The 22,738-nt window shown below is 45.6% G+C and overlaps 2 non-coding genes across 2 annotated transcripts; both read right to left on the reverse strand.

The window, feature by feature from the left end:
* Window positions 1-1,914: 1,914 nt before the first annotated feature.
* Window positions 1,915-1,988, reverse strand: TRNAN-GUU (transfer RNA asparagine (anticodon GUU)). Its single transcript has one exon. It is a non-coding gene; the product is annotated as a tRNA-Asn (tRNA).
* Window positions 1,989-2,328: 340 nt separating this feature from the next.
* Window positions 2,329-2,400, reverse strand: TRNAG-UCC (transfer RNA glycine (anticodon UCC)). The gene has a single exon. It is a non-coding gene; the product is annotated as a tRNA-Gly (tRNA).
* Between the last annotated feature and the right edge of the window lie 20,338 nt (window positions 2,401-22,738).

Below are 22,738 nucleotides of genomic sequence, written 5' to 3' on the forward strand. Positions count from 1 at the left end.
GTGGCCGCTCTCCATCTCCTCATATTGCGGCCGCTTTCCATCTCCTCACATTGTGGCCGCTCTCCATCTCCTCATATTGTGGCCGCTCTCTATCTCCTCATATTGTGGCCACTCTCCATCTCCTCATATTATGGCCGCTCTCCATCTCCCCATATTGTGGCCCCTCTCTATCTCCTCATATTGTGGCTGCTCTCCATCTCCTCATATTGTGGTCGCTCTCCATCTCCTCATATTGTGGCCGCTCTCCATCCCCTCAGATTGTGGCCGCTTTCCATCCCCTCATATTGTGGCCGCTCTCCATCTCCTCATATTGTGGCCGCTCTCCATCTCCTCACATTGTGGCCGCTCTCCATCTCCTCACATTGTGGCCACTCTCTATCTCCTCACATTATGGCCTCTCTCCATCTCCTCACATTGTGGCCACTCTCCAGCTCCTCACATTGTGGCCACTGTCCATCTCCTCACATTGTGGCCACTCTCCATCTCCTCACATTGTGGCCGCTCTCCACCTCCTCACATTGTGGCCACTCTCTATCTCCTCACATTATGGCCTCTCTCCATCTCCTCACATTGTGGCCACTCTCCAGCTCCTCACATTGTGGCCACTGTCCATCTCCTCACATTGTGGCCACTCTCCATCTCCTCACATTGTGGCCGCTCTCCACCTCCTCACATTGTGGCCACTCTCCATCTCCTCACGTTGTGGCCGCTCTCCATCTCCTCACATTGTGGCCACTCTCTATCTCCTCACATTGTGGCCGCTCTCCATCTCCTCACATTGTGGCCGCTCTCCATCTCCTCATATTGTGGTCCTTCTTCTATTCCTGTATAGTAAATCAACTTTGAAGTAAGATGTAAATTGGTTGTATAAAGTCAAGGAGGTGGAGATTTTGACACTGAAGTCAAGCTCTCTCTTCTCCAGAAAGGCTGTAATTGATGGTCCTGCATCCAGAGACACCACTAGATCTCCTGAAGTCTGATGCATGATGTCATCCACAGAGGAGGAGGTGTCAGAGCTCCACACCTTGACTTCAGTAATAAACTCTCCTCCTCCTTGACTTCATGCATCCAATTTACAGGTCACTTCAAAGTAGATTTTCTGGGTGATGTCACCGCACTGGACCCTGAAAGAAACAAATACTAAAAGGTGTTACTCTGAAAATATACTGGTAGAGGTTTATTAGACCAATTGCAGATGAGAGGTTCCATTTCAATCAGTTGCTGAGATCTTGTGTGTATGGAGCTGGGGAGGGGTCATTTTTTGCAAAATGAGCTGACGTTTTCATTGCTCCCATTTTGAGGTCTGTGCGACATTTTGATCACTTTTCATTACATTTTTTGTTTTGTAAAAAGGTGTAAAAGTCTCATTGTGGACATTTGGGCGCCATTCGCCATCTCGGAGGTCACCGCCGTTATAACCGTTTTTACATTTTGATAGATCGGGCATTTTGTGAAACGGCGATACCTGTGTTTGATTTTTACTGTTTATTGTGTTTTATATCAGTTCTAGGGAAAGGGGGGTGATTTGAATTTTTATTATTTTATTCATTTTTTACTATTTCTTATACGGGTGCCATAGTCGGCACTCTGAACCCTTTGTGTGGGCACCCAGGCCATCCCCCCAGAATGAAGTTCACAAGACAGGACTCAAAGCATCTTCCTACAATGATAGAAGAATTTGCCCTCCTCCTTTCAACTGGGTTGGTGTCCTTGGAAGGAGAAGGATTGAAAGTTGTCAATGAACAAGGAGAAATAAATTACTGCTTAAATTTCTGCGCTGGCACTTTGCAATAAATAAGTGGCTTTTGGTTGAAATTTGGGCACTCCGGCTCTCAAAGGTTCCCCATCACGGGTATATGGCGTTTTTGCATGTCATTCATTACAATGAGCCACAGCGGAAGCAAAAGAGGACTGCGTCCCTGGGTGGGCTCGAACCACCAACCTTTCGGTTAACAGCCGAACGCGCTAACCGATTGCGCCACAGAGACACGGAAGCTGCTTGCCTGGTGTTCCAGTTTCAGGCAGGTCAATGGCCTATGTGTACGGGTGATCTTCCGAGCAACAAAATGAAAACAAAATAAGCAACCAGTTGTGGGCCCCGAAATGTTCCCCAACAACCAATAAATCTCTACACAGACTGACGGAGGGCCGCCTTTCCTTAAGTAGCCCAGCAAAAGTCAGTGTCTCTTCTCTATCTACACCTCTGTCCTGGGACTCCTCCTCTCCGTGGTGAGAGAAAACTATGTAAGAGTTAATAATCACAGATCGGTGGAGTGCAGTGCTTCCTGTCTCCTAACATATGTGTCAAGCAAAGCAGCAAAAATGTTCTGCGTTGGCCGGGAATCGAACCCGGGTCAACTGCTTGGAAGGCAGCTATGCTCACCACTATACCACCAACGCTTGTTGCTGCATACAGGTCCCACATTCTTTCTTGTGAGTACAGCTGCAGCCGGAGAATTTCTTTGCTTTCCCCCAAGGAAATGTTTAAAATAATCAGAAGACGTCTTACAAAGTTGCAAAGTTTCCTATTTATTTATTGCTTCATTTAGATTTTTTTCTTTAAATCCTAAATGCCTAAAAAAAAAAAAAGATAAAAATAAAATGTGATCCTTGAGAAGTTTTCCTGTCAACAAAAATCTCTGCACTCCAAAACCAATTGCCCTTTCATTAACCCCTTATGGTCCAGGCCCTTTTTCGTTTTTGTGTCCTTATTTTTCACTCCCACCTTCAAAAATCTATAACTTTTTTATTTTTCTATGTAAAGAGCTGTGTGGGGCTTCTTTTCCGCACTTCATAGAGATGGTAATGAATATTCCATGGCGTGTACTGGGAAGCGGGAAAAAAATTCTAAATGTAGTGAAAATTATGAAAATACACATTTGTGCCGTATTCATGTGGGCTTGGATTTTACAGCTTTCACTGTGCGCCCCAAATGACAGGTCTGCTTTATTCTTAAGGTCAATGCAATCACTGGGATAACAGATTTGTACAGGTTTTATAATGTTTTCATAAATTTACAAAAATTAAAACCTCCTGTACATAAAATACAAATTCTTCATTTTGCCGTCTTCTGGCGCTAGTAACTTTTCCATACATTGGTGCACAGAGCTGTGTGCAGTGGCATTTTTTTTGTGACTTTTGATGATGTTTTCAATGCTTCTATTTTTAGGACTGTGCGACCTTTTGATGACTTTTTATTGAATTTTTTCTATTTTTCAAAATGGCAAAAAAATGCCCTTTGCGACTTTGGCCGCTATTTTCCATTACGGGGTTAAACGCAGTGAAGAAACATTATTATAGTTTGATAGATCGGACATTTTCGGACTCGGTGATACCTCGATGTGTTCATGATTTTCACTGTTTATTTATATTTATATCAGTTCTAGGGAAGGGGGGGGGGGATTAGAATTTTTATGTTTTTCTAATATAATTTTTGTTTTTTACTTTTTTTTATAAATTTTTTTTACAGTCTTTCAGACTCCCTAGGGTACTTTAACCCTAGGTTGTCTGATTGATCCTATCATACACTACTGTATGGCAGTATATGGGGATTTTGCACACCATCTATTATAAAGTGCAGATCGCACCCTGTAATAGATAGCCTAGATCATGATAACCTCGGAGCTTTGTGTGACCCACGGCTGTCATGGAAACAGATCGCTGCTCCCCGATGACGTCCCGCGGAGCAACGATCGGAACCAAGATGGCTCTTTAATGCTAGCACCGATTGCGGGTGTTAGCGACGGGCGTGTGCTTCATTGCGCTTCATACTCCCCCCATGCGCAACAAGACGTAAGGGTACATCTTACTGTGTTATGAGGTTAAGTAGCCCACCAAAAGTCAGAGGCTAGTGGAAAAAACTCCACCCTCCGCACACCTCTCAGCAGCAGAGGGGGATTAGCTCAAATGGTAGAGCGCTCGCTTAGCATGCGAGAGGTAGCGGGATCGATGCCCGCATCCTCCAGCTATCTTTTTGGTACTTATAAGCGAGGGCTATTATAGCCCCATAACTAAAAACTACCAGAATTAATGACCATTCTTTAACTTCACTCATTTCTATTAAAATTGGAGTCACTTTCTATCTCTATTTCCCATAATCCTACGGCACAGCTCTTGGTTTATCTTGCTCCTCCAGCTTCTCATTCATGCAGGATCATTTCCCACCCCCAGCTCTCCAGATCTCACAACCCCCCCCCCCCCTGTTCTTCTAGTCAGCACCTGCTCCTCAGACTTATGGTCCTTCCAAGGTTCCACCCTGAGGGATCACATGGATCACATATTAGATCCTACAAACTTTATGTACCTAACAGATTTTCTGGCCCCATTGTAAAACTGCTGAACTGAGCTTAGCTTTTCAGTGGCCACCATCTTGCTCACGTCCATCCGCTGTATGGAGTATGGCCTCTCTCTGTTGGCCTACAACACTGAATGTTTGAGACATCAAGACATTTTTATTGACACACAGCAAGCTGGTCGGCATCCAGAGGACGGGCAAACGGCGTCCATCTCTATGATGTGTTAATTAGGTAGTGAAGATCCCACCGACACTAAAGTGAGTGTGGACTTCCACCGAGACTGCTGGGAACACTAGAACTGGGTCACACAGTCGCCCTGTAAGCTGTAGGCATCTGTACCAAGGTCAATTAATGACTACAGGGAGATATGAGAGTCACCGCAGACGTGTGCGCTCCTTACACCCCGGCCATTATCTTACAGCAGCTTCCAGTATCTCCTCCTGCTGCCAGAGTATCCACCACAATTATCGCTCAGCATTTCGTTGGGAAGAGAACCTTTTATTAGAGCTACAAGGATCACGAAACTAAGATTCAACCCTATGGAGGAGATGTATCAATATCTCTATGCCTAAATATTGGGGTAATGTGCACCCGAAATACCATGTGCCATATTTATTGGGGGTTTTAGACCATCTTAGGTAATTACAGGATGCACATGGGAGCACATGCTCATCAGATTGTACATATACTGTATAGATTTATATTATATCCTTTATTTATGGCTTCCAGGTCCTTCCAAGCAGCAAGTACAAATATAAGTAAAGCCATCCCAGAATATAAGTAGCATTAGGAGGACAGACAGAGGCTCAGAGGATCCCCTGCTGATCTGCACTCACCTTGAAGTGCTTGCCTACACTCTTCTTCATCCCCCTCCCCTCTGGTCCCGACTACAGAACTATTGCTTCATATTGTTCCCTGCATTTCAAGATCAGCAAGAAACTATACACAGTGTATAGAGACTTTAACTAGATCAATGATATTCCTAGATGAGCAGAAGAACCGGCTGGACATGCCACATGTACATAGCAAAATCTATTATTTATTCCATAGATATTAATTCAGTTTGTGACATTTATGGTGAAACCCACAGCTGCACAGATAATCATGTGGGTTCTCTAATGTGCACCTCCAGCACTGGATGGAAGTGTTTGGTCCCCTTGCCTCCAAAAAGATACACATAAGATGAAATATACAGTGAACAAACAAAAATTGAGGGAGGAGTAGGGATGCTTGGTTTGAACGTTTACATCGGGAGTAGGGGTGGCCCAGAGAAGTGGTGTTGTGGCTTCATTTAAGAGATGCTGGGCCTGCATCAGTCAGATTTTGTGGTATGTAATGTTCTTCATGGGAAAACCAGTTTAATTTGCAGATAAAGTATATAAATAGCAACAATGCCTGCGATACCTTCATAACTGCCTCCTGTCAGGGCTGTGAGTCTGTGGACCCCCTGGACCACCGCGGGAGGTTGTACTGGCCGACACATGGGACCAGAGTCTAAGCGGCACCTGGTCTTCATCAGAGCCCGCCACAAAGCGGCATGGACATGCTGTTGCATGGTGCCACTAGGGCGTTCCACAGGCGCGACTATCCTGTGGTGGCAGCCGAGGTCGAGGTACCAATTCAGGAGAAAGTCTCGTAGTCAAATTCAGGCTGGTAGTCAGGGCAGGCGGCAGAGATGCAGAGGTCGGGTCCGGGGTCGACAACAGGAAATCACACAGGAACGGGCAAGGTAACGGAACACAGGAAGCTTTCTATTATCGCATAAGATCAAAGATCTGCTGAATGATGGGAACTTCTGGCCTTTAGGGAAAACCTGCAAGTGCCAGCGCCAGTCAGCGGTCCCCTAGCCGGGGCAGGAGCAGGAGCGTGGAGAGGTGAGTGCGGGCCGGTGGGAGCAGTGCCATGGAGAGGGGCACGGTTGTCCATGACATGGATCGCAGGGACACCCGTGACACCTCCTTTGATGTGTGGGGGACACCGACCGGTTGCCCAGACAAATGGGGAGGTATCCCTGCATCCCAAAATGCCTATAACTGAAAAAAAACATGCAGATGTCGAAATAAGAATCTGAATAAAAAGGCTTCATACAGCTCCCGAATTGGAATAAATGAAACTATAGCCCCCTCCCCCCAAATTACATCTTAGAAAATGGCGATATAGGAAGTTTGTTTATATCCAAAAGTTTCACATTTTTTATGGTATCAAAGCATAACAGGGCAATATTATTTTATTATTATTATATATAGACCAGCAGTAAATACATTTCAGAAAAACTTAAAACAGGACACAAAAAACTGGACTTAACTGATACAAGTGGAAGAAGGACCCTGCCTGCGAGGGCTCACGATATACAGTACAGTATTCCTTATCAATAAGTCTTGGGTAACCAAGGATCTTAAGTAACTGCTGAACTAGAAAAAGGACAAAGCAGGAAAATACTCACTAATTAGAGAGCAAAAATACGAAAGAGCAAGAATGAGTAAGGTAAAAAAAGATCACCGGCACAGGGGGTGCACAGGGTCCATGCTAAGAATCAATTCCCAGAGGGATTCTCGTTAAACCTGCCGGGTGACACAGCTACGTCTGGCCACCCATCAACTACACTCCTACCTCCACCGACATATGGAGCAAAGACCTATGAAAATAAGGGGCCGAGGATGACTGTGGAGGAGGTTAGTAAGGTCCTATACGACGAGGCTGCGGGGCCTGATGGGATCTGCAAACTAAAAAGCAGCATCAAGATCTAATTCTCTCAGGAAACTCAGGTCCTTCAATGTGTACAACAAGATCCTGAGAATATTTTACAGGTCCTCGATCGCGAGCGCGTTATTCCTTACTATCACTTGAAATCCGAAACAGGAAATGAAATGGTACATGCAACGGCAGAGAAGTTCTCACTAGACAATGACTTTTGCTGGGCTACTTAAGGAAAGGCGGCCCTCCGTCAGTCTGTGTAGAGATTTATTGGTTGTTGGGGAACATTTCGGGGCCCACAACTGGTTGCTTATTTTGTTTTCATTTTGTTGCTCGGAAGATCACCCGTACACATAGGCCATTGACCTGCCTGAAACTGGAACACCAGGCAAGCAGCTTCCGTGTCTCTGTGGCGCAATCGGTTAGCGCGTTCGGCTGTTAACCGAAAGGTTGGTGGTTTGAGCCCACCCAGGGACGCAGTCCTCTTTTGCTTCCGCCTGCAGCTTGAGTGGCTCAGCTACAACTTCAATTAAGAGCTCCGTCTAACTGGCCAGTTTCAATATCTAAAGCACACATGGAAGAAGAAGGTTCTTCAGATGGAAGAGAAGAAGCACAGCAGAAAAGTGCTTGCTGCCAGCTTAATAAACGTGCAAAATGAAAGGATACCAACAAAAAAAAATCTCCTTCAAGCCGGAATTGAACCAGCGACCTAAGGATTGCTATTAGAGTACTACAGTCCTCCGCTCTACCAGCTGAGCTATCGAAGGCTTGGGGGAAGCCCTGGGTGCGTGCTTACTAGCCTTACTTTTCAGTGTCACGGCCTTGGCAAGCAGGAGACGATTTCTCACAATTTTGAAAAAGGCTGCAAAAAGGACAAAGCTGGAGGATGCGGGCATCGATCCCGCTACCTCTCGCATGCTAAACGAGCGCTCTACCATTTGAGCTAATCCCCCTCTGCTGCTGAGGGGTGTGTGGAGGGTGGAGTTTTTTCCACTAGACTCTGACTTTTTGGTAGGTCGTTTTTTTTTTTTTTTTAAGTGTGGATGTAAGGCAGCCTTAAGCAAATCAAGACTGCAAAGCCAGGGCGGCTTTGAAAACTATTTTTGGACACGAGCAAGATTGGGAGCAGTAATTTGGGCTTCGGTTGACCGCGTCCTGGGCAGAAACAGGAGTCCTAACTCACTAGAGAGATTTGGCTAATTGTAACGTCAGAGATGGAAAAAAAAATTCAGGCACCAAGCAGAGAATGGTTTCTATGCGCAGGTATCTGGGTTACAGGTCTGTCACAGCCTGGGAGGGTCTGAAAACGCTTTTGGACACGAGCTAGATTGGGAGCAGTGATTTGGACTGATGATGACCAGTTTCTGGGCACAAACAGGAGTCCGAACTTACTAGGGGAGCTTTTGCAAATTGTAACATTGTAGACGGACAAAAGGAAGGACGCTAGCAGAGGATGGTTTCGATCCATCGACCTCTGGGTTATGGGCCCAGCACGCTTCCGCGAAAGTATTTATTGTGTAGACTCCTACTATATGTTATAGCTCAAGGCGATTAGAGTCATATACTACTCCCTTCTAAAATATTTTCCAAATTTTATTTACATTTCTTAAATTATCCAGTTCACAATCACATAATAAAATGACTCCAGACTTTTGCACGGATTCCACTACACAACATCAACAATAGTAAAGAAAACTGAGCACACATGGAAACTATCAGGAGACTCCACTACTATATCAGAAGTGTCTCTATTCCCTGTCGCCAAGTTTCGCCTATAATTAACCACAACAGTCGTAGTCATGCTCTTAGTCCTTACTAGAGATGAGCGAGTATACTCGTCCGAGCTTGATGCTCGTTCGAGTATTAAGGTACTCATAACGGCTCGTTGCTCGGACGAGTATTTCCCCTGCTCGAGATCGAGCATTTAATTAAAAAAACACAGTGAAGAACAATGAAGAATAGAATAAAAACAGTGAACAAAGTGAACACAGGATCATTTAAGTGAAAAACAAAGTGAAAAACACAGTGAAGAATAGATTACAGATGTTGTTACTTGTCGGAAGATACGCGCGGAACGGTGCGAACAAAATAGTATGTGAAGAACAATATATATGTGTGAAGAACACATTGAAGAACACGGTGAGCAGCACAGAGACACCGGAGAGCAGCACAGAGACACCGGAGAGCAGCACAGAGACACAGGGGAGCAGCACGGAGACACCGGGGAGCAGCAGCACGGAGACATGGGGCAGCGGCAGCACGGAGACATGGGGCAGCGGCAGCACGGAGACATGGGGCAGCGGCAGCACGGAGACATGGGGCAGCGGCAGCACGGAGACATGGGGCAGCGGCAGCACGGAGACATGGGGCAGCGGCAGCATGGAGACATCGGGCAGCGGCACGGAGCGGCACGGAGACATCGGGCAGCGGCACGGAGCGGCACGGAGACATCGGGGAGCGGCACGGAGACATCGGGCAGCGGCACGGAGACATCGGGCAGCGGCACGGAGACATCGGGGAGCGGCACGAAGACATCGGGGCACGGAGACATCGGGGAGCGGCACGGAGACATCGGGGCACCGAGACATCGGGGCACGGGACATCGGGGAGCGGCACGGAGACATCGGGGAGCGGCACAGAGACATCGGGCAGCGGCACGGAGACATCGGGGAGCAGCACGGAGACATCGGGGAGACTTCAGTGGAAGAAGAGCAGCGGATCCCGGGACAGCGTATCTCCCGACAAGTAAGCAGATGTGCAGAACATCTGCAATCTATTCTTCACTGTGTTTTTCACTTAAATGATCCTGTGTTCACTGTTTTTATTCTATTCTTCACTGTTCTTCACATCTGCTAACTTGTCGGGAGATAATATACACGCGGAACAGTGAAGAATAGATTGCAGATGTTTGTATACATCTACTAACTTATCAGAAGACATTCTTTTTCAATTAATTAACACATTTTATTCCCGAACCATGGTCCCTTTGAAAAATGCTCGGGTCTCCCATTGACTTCAATGGGGCTCGTTATTCGAGACGAGCACTCGAGCATCTGGAAAAGTTCGTCTCGAATAACGAGTACCCGAGCATTTTAGTGCTCGCTCATCTCTAGTCCTTACCATAGTGTATGATGTGTATGACGCGTTTCGCATATAGATTGCTTCCTGAGGGGGAGCGGTGGCATCAGTCCAGCTCAGTCTTGTATAGTCCTTGGCGTCTGAGGTCATAAGTTGGTGCCAAAAGATCATTGTGAAGCGCCACTTCCGGTCGCGACTATCACAATAAGATAAGATGATCCTCTATTAGTCTCACAGCGGGAAAATTCACTGGCTCCACCTCCATAAGGAGACACCACAGGAAGTGGGGAAAGTGCAGATCCGGACGCACATGGAAACACGGGGAGGGTACGAATGCCCCACACGTATGAGGACGCGGACACGCCTACGTGCGCCATGCCAGACCGGACAGCCCAAAGACCCAGCGCAGCAAAGAGGTTCAGAGTAAGTAACATAAGGGTCTGAGAACCAACAACGAACTTAGAGGGTCTACATAGTGTCAGAGTGTTATGTGAGTGTGTACCCCAATAATTTAGTATGAGAGAGCACCATGAGTGGCATAAATATATCCAACTGCAAAAGGTAAATGACCTCCATGTGGGACACAATGCAATGTCATGACAATACGGCTGTATACTGCTGTGCCATCCCAGTGCACTATAATTATATATATCCTGCGGGGGTGGAAAGATCCCTGTGGGTTTGACATCGAGAGTTAAAGATAAAAGTGCGAGAACGTGATATTATTAAGGCAAAAGATGAAGAAAATTTGACTACATTAAAAATGCTACCGAAACATTTTAACCCCTTAGTAACCGCCAATACGGGTTTCTACATCGCTCACTAAGGGGCCTTTAGCTAGGCCGATGGGTTTATAAGTCGGCCTAATCTAAGGTCTGCATGGGCCCCCCCATGCGGGACCCTGCTCTAATAGCCCGGATCAGAACCCTGTTCCGATCCTGCTGTTAACCCGTTAGATCCCACTGCCGGGCAGCTGGGACCTAATGGAGGTCCCTGGGGCTGCCATCAACATGTGCCTGCTCGGTCCAGTCCCTGGCAGATGCATAGGCTGACACTTCTAATGCACTGCAATGCATGGTCATTGCAGTGCATTAGTATGACCGAGTGATCACATGAGTATTGTAAAAATAAAAAAGTAAAAAAAATTAAAAAACACAAAAAATTAAATTCATTAAAAATGTTCCAAAAGCCCCTAACACATATAAAAAAAATAAATAATAAAAATAAAAGTGGAAAAAAGCAAAAAAAACTTATTAGGTATCACCACGTCCCAAAATTCCCAATCTATAAAATTATAGAAACGATTATTCTCGGCGGTGAAACCCGTAACGGAAAAATGCGCTCAAATGTCCGCATCGCCACTGTTTTGCCATTTCACAACACATAAAAAATGTAATAAAAACTGATCTAACGGTCACACAGTCCCGAAAATGGCAGCAATGGAAACGTCAGCTCGTCCCGGAAAAAATGACACCCTGGCCATCTGAAAAAGTTATAGTAGTCAGAATATGGTAAAAGTCATTTTTTTTTTTTTATACAAAAGGTTTTTAATTTTTGGTAAAATCTATTAACACCTAATAAAACCTATGTAAATGAGGTTTCCCTGTGATCGTAACGAACCAAAGAATTAGAGATGCCATTTGGAATGTACAGTGAAAGACGTAAAAACCGAGCCCACAAGAAAATGGCGCAAATGCAGGTTCTTGTCAATTTTACCGCATTTTGAATTATATTTTCACTTCCAAGTACAAGGGATGGAATATAAAATACCATCACTAGGAAGTAACATTTGTTACGTAGAAAACAAGCCCTCACACGGCTCTGTACATGGGGAAAAAAAAAGTTAAAGATTTAAGTGGAGAGCGATAAACAACAACTAAAATGGAAAAAGCCCACCAGGGGCAGGGGGTTAATAAGCCCCCGATACACAGGGGGTTAATATGCCCCCGATACACAGGGGGTTAATATTTCCCCGATACACAAGGGGTTAATAATTCCCAGATACACAGGGGGTTATTATGCCCCCGATACACAAGGGGTTAATAATTCCCAGATACACAAGGGGTTATTATGCCCCCGATACACGTGATAAAAAGTTTACACATTCTCAGGAATAAGGGTTTGTGGTACCTGAGGCCGCGGTCACACCTGACATTTTGGTTTCATTGGGAAACACAACCCAGAGGCTCCTCCCCTGATCACATATTTTGGTAACATTGAGTTTCCACCACGTTAACTAAACACAAAGTAAATGCGATCTAATCGCAACGTGCGACCGCAGGAGGAGCCTTTGGATTGTCTTTCCAAACGCAACCAAAATCTCACATGTGTACACAAAACACCGGAGGGGCGTGCACGGCTAAGGTACCAATAGGTCCACATACCCCTGAGGAAGGTGCTGCTCAGCGACGATATGTGAGGGGAGCCTTCCACCCTTGTGGTTATTGCCTTCTAGCACCAAACTCCGGGAGTTTGGCCTACCTGGAGGTACAGGGTGATAGATGGTTGTCTTTGGCACTGGCACTTTACCCATCCAGTCCTGTTTACTGCAAGCACTGGGCACTGGGCAGGAAAGGTCCTATATAATCATTTGTCCTATTGATGGGGTATTTTTGCATGTTATTACCCGGGTACTCTACCCTGATCACTAGATGTGACCTACAGGTTAGCATATTGCGGTTAGGGGAGGGGGATAGAGTGGGGTCATTGTACTCCCTCTACCCTGTGTTCTTTGTGTTGTGTATTTCATTCAATTGTTCTAATAACGATTGTTCAGCTGTACGCTTTGGTCCTAGTAGCACACTTCTTTTTTCTTTGAGTTTCTATAAAATCTCACATGTGAACGTGGCCTCAGGGGCTCCACACACATGTCCTTGCACGTAGTCATAGTTAGGGGAAGTTAAAGGGGTTTTCCCATCAGGGCATTTACATTGAATTGAATTCATTTTCCATATGTAAACATTTCTTCAATTGGATTTTATTTAAAAAATGTTCCTGTGTGAAGATAATTTCTCATAAATGTTGCCATGTTGTCCCTTAGAGACGAGATAGCTTTCTTGGATACGACCACCTCACATTTTTGCAGCAGTGGCCAGACATGCGCTATTGTGTCCTGCCTGACCTCCTGGATTCAGCGATCATTACTACAGGACGGCTGCGGGACCTGCAGTAACTCCCGGACATTTCATATACAAAAACTTTTTGTTTCTTTGTGCAATCTCTCCAGCAGAGGTGGTCGTATCCAAGGACATAGTCTTGTTTCCAAGGGACCATATCACTACATTTATGAGAAATTATCTTCACACAGGAACATTCTTTTTAATAACATCCAATTGAAGAAATGTTTATTTATGACAGATTAATGACACTGAATGTAAATTCCCAGACAAACAGACCTCTTTAACAGAATGGGGGGACATGTGGGGGGTTTCTAATAACAGAACTTCCAAAACCCCTATAGAAGTAAAATGGCCCCTAAAATAATTTATTCTAACATTTACTTAAAAATGTAACAGAATTCTGTGATTTGGGATTTTTCTAGCGTCGTAGTAAAACAATAAGACGATTATAAATTGACCCAACACAAAGCGGAGAGATGGGAAATGTTACTTAGTAATAATTTGGGTAGTGAGACGACCAGTTTGAAAAACAGAAATTTTTGAAGTTTGAACATAGCAAATTTGTTTAAAATGTTACCAAATTCACATTTTTTCATAAATAAATTCAAAATGTATCAACCAAAATTTCCTACTAACCCGAAGTACAAAATGTCACCGAAAAACAAAATCAGAAACTCTTGTGTAAGACAAAGCCTCCAGAGTGATAACCGGACAGTGACACCTGGTAGGCCTGGGCCTGGGCCATCAAGGCGCAAATGAGCCTGGTCACTAAGGGGTTAAATTGTGTCTCCGCCCAATTGTTGATGTGGTCTGGGATCATTTCATTATCTGTTTGTGATCTGGAAAATGTGGAATATATTTTAGAAGGTCGTAGTATATGTGTTAGGTAACACTGAAGACAGGGGACCGGGTGCCCTGAGCTCGCCCGACCTCTGTCCCTTCCAAACCCCCCCCCCCCCACACACACACACACACACACGCTATACCATGAAGACTCGGAATACACTGGATAAGTGCGGGAAGGAAACAACACGAACAAACATAAAACACAAAAGAATAGTAAACTAGCCGGAGTCACAACGCAACGAGAGGGAACGTCAAGATCAAAATCAGGAACCAAAAGGGTCAACGTCAAAAACTAGAGAACACAACAATACAGAACAAGAGCGAGTCACACCTATAGCAAGGAGCAAGCGATGAAGGGATCTCACACACTGGCACAGGTGACTAGTGAAGCTCCAATTTATGCAGCCAGAACCCCACCTCCAGGGCGTGCACCAGAGACCGTTGGTAGCACAAGAGGTCGGAGAACGCTGATAGCACCACCAGAAGCATCGGAGGAAGGACCAGAAGTCCAAGCGTTCTCCCCTGCGAACCTGACAGTATGACTCTAATCACCTTGAGATAACAAAATATACTACAAAACCACCAGCCTCCACAGGACTAGTGCTGCCCTCAATTACCAATAACCCCCCCCCCTCCGCCCAACCCCCTTCCTCCACTCCCCCCTCCGCTCACCCCCCCCCCCCCTCCGCATACATGACTCTTAATTGTTTTGTATTGTTGTATTGTATAGGTGGCTTTTCAGTTTACGTCTGACACATTTTGGTGGAGAGTTCCAGGTATTGGAAATAATATTGGCAACAGGAAAATGTAAAAGTTCTGACATTCTGCATATGGAGAATAAAAAAACGGAAAACCGGAAGTGGATAAGCGCTGCGTTCTACCATTTCCTGTAAGGATTTTATTTTCACTGATATTTTGCTTACAGAAATGGGGAATTTGGGAAATTTGTGCCGGGTGCATGTCATCGGTGTCTTTCCATAATCTTCTGCACATCCCTGGTCCCCCCTGTCACTTCTACCGCGGGTTCTATAATAGGATCTATATGAACATGGAAAGATCCCACCCCTGAGATATGTCTGAGGTGACGCCTCTTGTTACGCCTCGTTATAGAATAAATCCTCCTTCAATGTCTGGAACATGAATGGTAAACCCAATCCACTGTCTAACCGAACCCCGACCCCACCCCTTGCCTGCAGGGGACATTGTCTACGTGATCCTTGTGGATGACATGGGGCATCCATTGTGTTACATCTATGTACAGAAGCTACCGGCTCTAGTCATTGAGCTCATATATATACATATACTGTAAGGGGAACAAAAAGGGGGCCCAGCCTAGTGCCAAACTATACAACACCTACAGGAAACACTAGACCCAGATGTAACCTGTATCCCAAGATAAAAAGTTATTAAAAATTATCATAAAGTTAGTTGATACATCCTAAACATTGAGGATGTAACAGAAAAAAAGCAAGTCAAATGGGCGACATAAAACGGTGGAGCACTGGCATCGGACATAACTTATAAAGCATAGAAAATTCTACATACTATCGGCCTGTAAGTAGCCCTTGCCTGTCTAGTTATGTCAGATGCTGTCAGTGGTGAGTATTCCTCCAGCTCTTATCATTACACTTCACAGAGGAATGCCGAGAATTTATGGCTGACACATTCATTGCCCTCAGACTGCACAGATCTTATCAGCAAAGATGGAGGGAGCAGGACCACGGACCTTCAACAGATCATATCGATTTGTATTGAGCAAAGATGGAAGGGATATTCCCCCAAAGATAATGTCCTCAGGATAACCAAATATCACATTCTCGAATTCACTGTTATTAACAAAAATGCAGCATTTCACAGGCCAACCTGTCTCTATCAGTCCTGGGGTGCACAAATCTGTTTGCCCATGGATCTGATCGTAAATCTTCTTACTCTCTGCCTCCTGCCCTTCCCCCCAGTAATACAACACCAGCTCAGACACAGGCACTTCCTGCCTGCAAGCAGCAGTGCGCAGAGACTTACTCTACAAGTTACAGGCAAGATAAGGTCTATATCTGGGGGAGGCATATAGCAGAGCTGACAGTGTGAATTGTAGTTGAGATAGCAGAGCTGAGAATGTCTTTGTGTGTTATATGCATCTCAAGGATCTCCTCATCTCTGATCTGTCTCCTCTCTCTTTCTATGTGTCAGATACTAGTACAATGTTCAGAAGGTAAAAGAAAGTGTATATTAACCTTATATCCTGATAATCTAAGCACATTGTCAGCACACAGCATCTCACAGCACAGAGGAATCAGGAGGTGTCTGCTCAGAGAGTCCCCGCTCACACTCCGGAATCTTACACCGACCATCACTGAGTAATAGGATCTAAAACACCAATAAAACTGTGTAACCTTGTAAAGTAAGGGGTTAAAAATTATCTTTATTGTGTAAACATTTCAAGACGTTTAAAATTTGACAACTTTCATTCATGGGCAAACCCCTTTAAAGAGGACCTGTCACCTGTAAAAACGGCACTAGGAGATGTTACTAAAGTAAGCGGCTCCTAGTGCTACACAAGACGCAGCAGTGTTACCTCCGATAATGCTAACTAACACTGCTGCGCTGTACACTAGAAACATCGTACACTAGAACCACTCTCAAAGCGGTCCGGCATATTCATGAGGGGGCGGGATTAGGGGCGGTGACTGCTGCATGATGCTCGCCGGTCACTGCCAGCCTATGGAGTGGGACGGGCGGGCGACGGGAGAAGCAGCGCCTTGGAACGCCCAGCCTTATTAATACGCCAGACATACGTTTCTAGTGTACATCGCGCCAATGTCTGCTAGCGTGATCGGAAGGTTACCATAACACTAGCCGTGTAACACTGCTACGGCTGGTGGAGCACTAGGAGCCGCTTACTTTGGTAACATCTCCTAGTGCAGTGTTTACAGGTGACACGTCCTTTATAAGTAAGGTCTCACTCTTCTGCCTCTAGAATGATGCCCTTAAAGGGATTGTCAGTGAGAGATGAAACAGTCCTGCCTGCACAATACAGTAACAGTAACAAATGACCAATACCAACAGGCAAGAAATAGTTCCTGTTTATGAACCTGAGGAATGGGAATGTTCCCCTCTATGTGTCATGTGTGTCTGACTTTACCAAGGGATTTATTTTGACTTCCAGATATTGTGCTTCCCTGTCACAATCTCGGGGGATAAACAGTGGGCTCCCTGGACCACCGCGGGAGATAACAACCTTAGCCGCACCCGGGAGCGGAGTCTAAGTGAACTCCTCGTCTTCGCCAGAGCCCGCCGCAAAGCGGGATGGTCTTGCTGGGAGTCACAAGGTCGCTCCGCGGGTGCGACTAGGCCCGCGGCGGCAGCCAAGGTAGGGACACGGGGACCACGAGAAGGCAGGACCACGGGAAGGCAGGCAGGCAGAACCACAGGAAGGCAGGCAGGACCACGGGAAGGCAAGCAGGCAGGACCACGGGAAGGCAGGCAGGACCACAAGAAGGCTTTCACTCCAGTAGAATGACCTGAAGATCCGGCAGGGGATGCTGGGAGTCGCCAGGCTATATAGCCGAGCCAGGAATGCCAGAGCCAATAAGGAGGACGCTAGCCCTTTAAGGCTTGGAAAAGTCTGCGCGCCCCCTCTAGTGGCAGGAGCACACTACTGCATAGAAGAAGCATGCGGCCTACACGCTGGGAGCAAGAGTGCAGGCTGGAGCCAGGAGAGGTAAGTGAGAGCTGGGGGAGCGGGGACCGTGGCAGCAGGCACGGGTACCCCCTCAATCCATACATTCCCTTTATCATTCCAAACACCTTGTCTTATAGGTCAAAATACTGCACACCAGAGATCCACATATATAAGATTTATTGGAGGAGCAATATAACCCCCACTGAACACCCGCTGCTGGGCACCATCACTTCTCTACAGGTACTTTCCTACACATAGGATGTGAATATCCAGTGAAGATCCCACCCTATGCCCTGTGACTTCTATTTGTCTCCATCTACACCTCTGTCCTAGGAATCCTACTCTTCTGCATCTACACGAATGTCCTAGGATTCCTACTCTTCTCCATCTACACCTCTGTCCTAGGACTCCTACTCTTCTCCATCTGCACCTCTGTCCTAGGACTCCTACTCTTCTCCATCTACACCTCTATCCTAGGACCCCTACTCTTCTCCATCTACACCTCTATCCTAGGACCCCTACTCTTCTACATCTAAACCTCTGTCCTAGGATTCCTACTCTTCTCCATCTAAACCTCTGCCCTAGAACTCCTACTCTTCTCCATTTACACCTCTGTCCTAGGACTCCTACTCTTCTCCATCTATACCTCTTTCCTAGGACTCCTACTCTTCTCCATCTACACCTCTGTCCTAGGACTCCTACTCTTCTCCATCTATACCTCTTTCCTAGGACTCCTACTCTTCTCCATCTACACCTCTGGCCTAGGACTCCTACTCTTCACCATCTACACCTCTGGCCTAGGACTCCTACTCTTCACCATCTACACCTCTGTCCTAGGACTCCTACTCTTCTCCATCTACAACTCTGTCCTAGGACTCCTACTCTTCTCCATCTACACCTCTGTCCTAGGACTCCTACTCTTCTCCATCTACACCTCTGTCCTAGGACTCCTACTCTTCTCCATCTACACCTCTGGCCTAGGACTCCTACTCTTCTCCATCTACACCTCTCTCCTAGGACTCCTACTCTTCTCCATCTACACCCCTGTCCTAGGACTCCTACTCTTCTCCGTCTACACCTCTATCCTAGGACTCCTACTCTTCTCCATCTACACCTCTGCCCTAGGACTCCTACTCTTCTACATCTACACCTCTGTCCTAGGACTCCTACTCTTCTACATCTACACCTCTGTCCTAGGATTCCTACTCTTCTCCATCTACACCTCTGTCCTAGGACTCCTACTCTTCTCCGTCTACACCTCTAGCCTAGGACCCCTACTCTTCTCCATCTACACCTCTTTCCTAGGACTTCTACTCTTCTCCATCTACACCTCTGTCCTAGGACTCCTATTCTTCTACATCTACACCTCTGCCCTAGGACTCCTACTCTTCTCCATCTACACCTCTCTCCTAGGATTCCTACTCTTCTCCATCTACACCTCTGCCCTAGAACTCCTACTCTTCTCCATCTACACCTCTCTCCTAGGACTCCTACTCTTCTCCATCTACACCTCTGTCCTAGGACTCCTACTCTTCTCCATTTCCACCTCTATCCTAGGACTCATACTCTTCTCCATTGCCACCTCTATCCTAGGACTCCTACTCTTCTACATCTACACCTCTGACCTAGGACTCCTACTCTTCTACATCTACACCTCTGGCCTAGGACACTTACACTTCTCCATATACACCTCTGTCCTAGGACACTTACTCATCTCCATCTATACCTCTGTCCTAGGACTCCTACTCTTCTCGATCTACACATCTATCCTAGGACTCCTACTGTTCTCCATCTACACCTCTGTCCTAGAACTCCTACTCTTCTCCATCTACACCTCTCTCCTAGGATTCCTACTCTTCTCCATCTACACCTCTGCCCTAGGACTCCTACTCTTCTCCATCTACACCTCTCTCCTAGGACTCCTACTCTTCTCCATCTACACCTCTGTCCTAGGACTCCTACTCTTCTCCATTTCCACCTCTATCCTAGGACTCATACTCTTCTCCATTTCCACCTCTATCTTAGGACTCCTACTCTTCTACATCTACACCGTTGACCTAGGACTCCTACTCTTCTACATCTACACCTCTGGCCTAGGATTCCTACTCTTCTCCATCTACTCCTCTATCCTAGGACTCCTACTCTTCTCCATCTACACCTCTGTCCTAGGATTCCTACTCTTCTCCATCTACACCTCTGTCCTAGGACTCCTACTCTTCTCCATCTACACCTTTCTCCTAGAACTCCTACTCTTCTCCATCTACACCTCTGCCCTAGGACTCCTACTCTTCTCCATCTACACCTCTGTCCTAGGACACTTACTCTTTTACATCTACACCTCTGCCCTAGGACTCCAACTTTTCTCCATCTACACCTCTGTCCTAGGACTCCTACTCTTCTCCATCTACACCTCTATCCTAGGACTCCTACTCTTCTCCATCTACACCTCTGTCCTAGGACTCCTACTCTTCTCCATCTCCCCCTCTGTCCTAGGACTCCTACTCTTCTCCATCTACACCTCTGTCCTAGGACTCCTACTCTTCTCTATCTACACCTCTGTCCTAGGACTCCTACTCTTCTCCATATGCACCTCTGTCCTAGGACTCCTACTCTTCTCCATCTACTCCTCTATCCTAGGACTCCTACTCTTCTCCATCTACACCTCTGTCCTAGGATTCCTACTCTTCTCCATCTACACCTCTGTCCTAGGACTCCTACTCTTCTCCATCTACACCTTTCTCCTAGGACTCCTACTCTTCTCCATCTACACCTCTGTTCTTGGTACTCCTACTCTTCTCCATCTACACCTCTGTCCTAGGACTCCTACTCTTCTCCATCTACACCTCTGGCCTAGGACTCCTACTCTTCACCATCTACACCTCTGTCCTAGGACCCCTACTCTTCTCCATCTACACCTCTGTCCTAGGACTCCTACTCTTCTCCATCTACACCTCTATCCTAGGACTCCTACTCTTCTCCATCTACACCTCTGTCCTAGGACTCCTACTCTTCTCCATCTACACCTCTGTCCTTGGACTCCTACTCTTCTCCATCTACACCTCTGTCCTAGGACTCCTACTCTTCTCCATCTACACCTCTATCCTAGGACTCCTACTCTTCTCCATCTACACCTCTGTCCTAGGACTCCTACTCTTCTCCATCTACACCTCTGTCCTAGGACTCCTACTCTTCTCCATCTACACCTCTATCCTAGGACTCCTACTCTTCTCCATCTACACCTCTGTCCTAGGACTCCTACTCTTCTCCATCTACACCTCTGTCCTAGGACTCCTACTCTTCTCCATCTACACCTCTGTCCTAGGACTCCTACTCTTCTCCATCTACACCTCTATCCTAGGACTCCTACTCTTCTCCATCTACACCTCTGTCCTAGGACTCCTACTCTTCTCCATCTACACCTCTGTCCTAGGACTCCTACTCTTCTCCATCTACACCTCTGTCCTAGGACTCCTACTCTTCTCCATCTACACCTCTGTCCTAGGACTCCTACTCTTCTCCATCTACACCTCTGCCCTAGGACTCCTACTCTTCTACATCTACACTTCTGTCTTTGGACTTCTCCTCTCAATGGTGAGAGACAACTATGTAAGAGTTAATAATCACAGATCAGTGGATTGCAGTGCTGTCTGTATCCTCGTCTTCTATCATATGTTTCAAGCCAAGCAACAAAAAAATTAGTATCCGTTGGCCGGGAATCGAACCCGGGTCAACTGCTTGGAAGGCAGCTATGCTCACCACTATACCACCAACGCTCGCTGTGTCTGCAGGTTCTACATTCTTTCTTGTGAGTACAGCTGCAGCTGGAGAATTTATTTGCTTTCCCATCCCCTAATAAATTTGAAAAAGAGTCAGAAGACGTCTTACTGCTTGTGCAGAGTTTTCTATTTTTTAAAATGCTTTATTTAAAAAAATATTTCTTTAACCCCTTATCCCCGACGCTTGTTTTTAGCTCAATGAGCAGACTCGATTTTTTCGAATCTGCCCTGTGTCACGATAATTGGTTACAACTTCGGAAGTTTTACCATATTTGGGTGATTTTGAGACTGTTTTCTCAGGGCGCAATGTACTTCATGTTAGTTGTAACGTTTAAGTGATAAGTTTTGTGTTTCATTATGAAAAAAAATTAAAATTCTTCATTTTTAAAGTTTGAAATGTTCTCCTTTCCAAACAGGAAATAAAACTACCCAAAAAACTACATAACTAACATTCCCGGAACATCTGCTTTATGTTAAGAAGATATTTTATGCGTCCTGTCATTTTCTAGGATGTTATGAGGCGCAGAACTTTAGGTGCCATTTTTCTGAAAATCAACAAAACTCACATTTTGAGGGACAACTCATCTTTCAAGTGATTTCAAAAAGCGTAAATAATAGTAAAACCCCATAAATTACCCCATTATAGAAACTTCACCCCTCACTGTATGTAAAACAATTTCTATTAAGTCTATTAACCCTGTAAGTGTTTCACATGGGTTAAAACAATATGGAAGTGCGATTTAGAAACTTTAGAATTTTTTGGGAAAATACATTCATTTAGACCAAAAATAAGAATGACTAAAATGGTGAAATGCTTCGCAACGTTTGATGCCCAATTTCTCCCGAGTACCGATCCCCCATATGTGGTGGTGATTGCAGTATGGGGGTGGGGGGGGGCGCACGGCCGGGCATAGGGTGAAGGAGGCGCCAGTCACAGCAGATTTGTATTGTCACATTGTACAAGATATAAAATTTTTTTGGTAATGTGAACATATGAGGCTTATTATTTACGGGATGAGATACAATGTATAGATAATTCGTTTTCGGGGTCCATAGCTTATTCATGAGATTTTATTAACTATTTCAGGGGACAAAAACAAAGATTACCCATTTTTATTTTGGATTTTTAGCCCTTTTTTTAACATAAGATTAATATTTTATCTTTATTCTCTGGTCACTACGATTACGGTGATTCCTCATTTATATTCTTTTTCTTATCTTTGCTCAATTTTACTGAGCAAAACCAATGTT

The sequence above is a fragment of the Engystomops pustulosus genome, chromosome 3 (genome assembly GCF_040894005.1).
Source record: "Engystomops pustulosus chromosome 3, aEngPut4.maternal, whole genome shotgun sequence".
Lineage (NCBI taxonomy): Eukaryota > Metazoa > Chordata > Amphibia > Anura > Leptodactylidae > Engystomops > Engystomops pustulosus.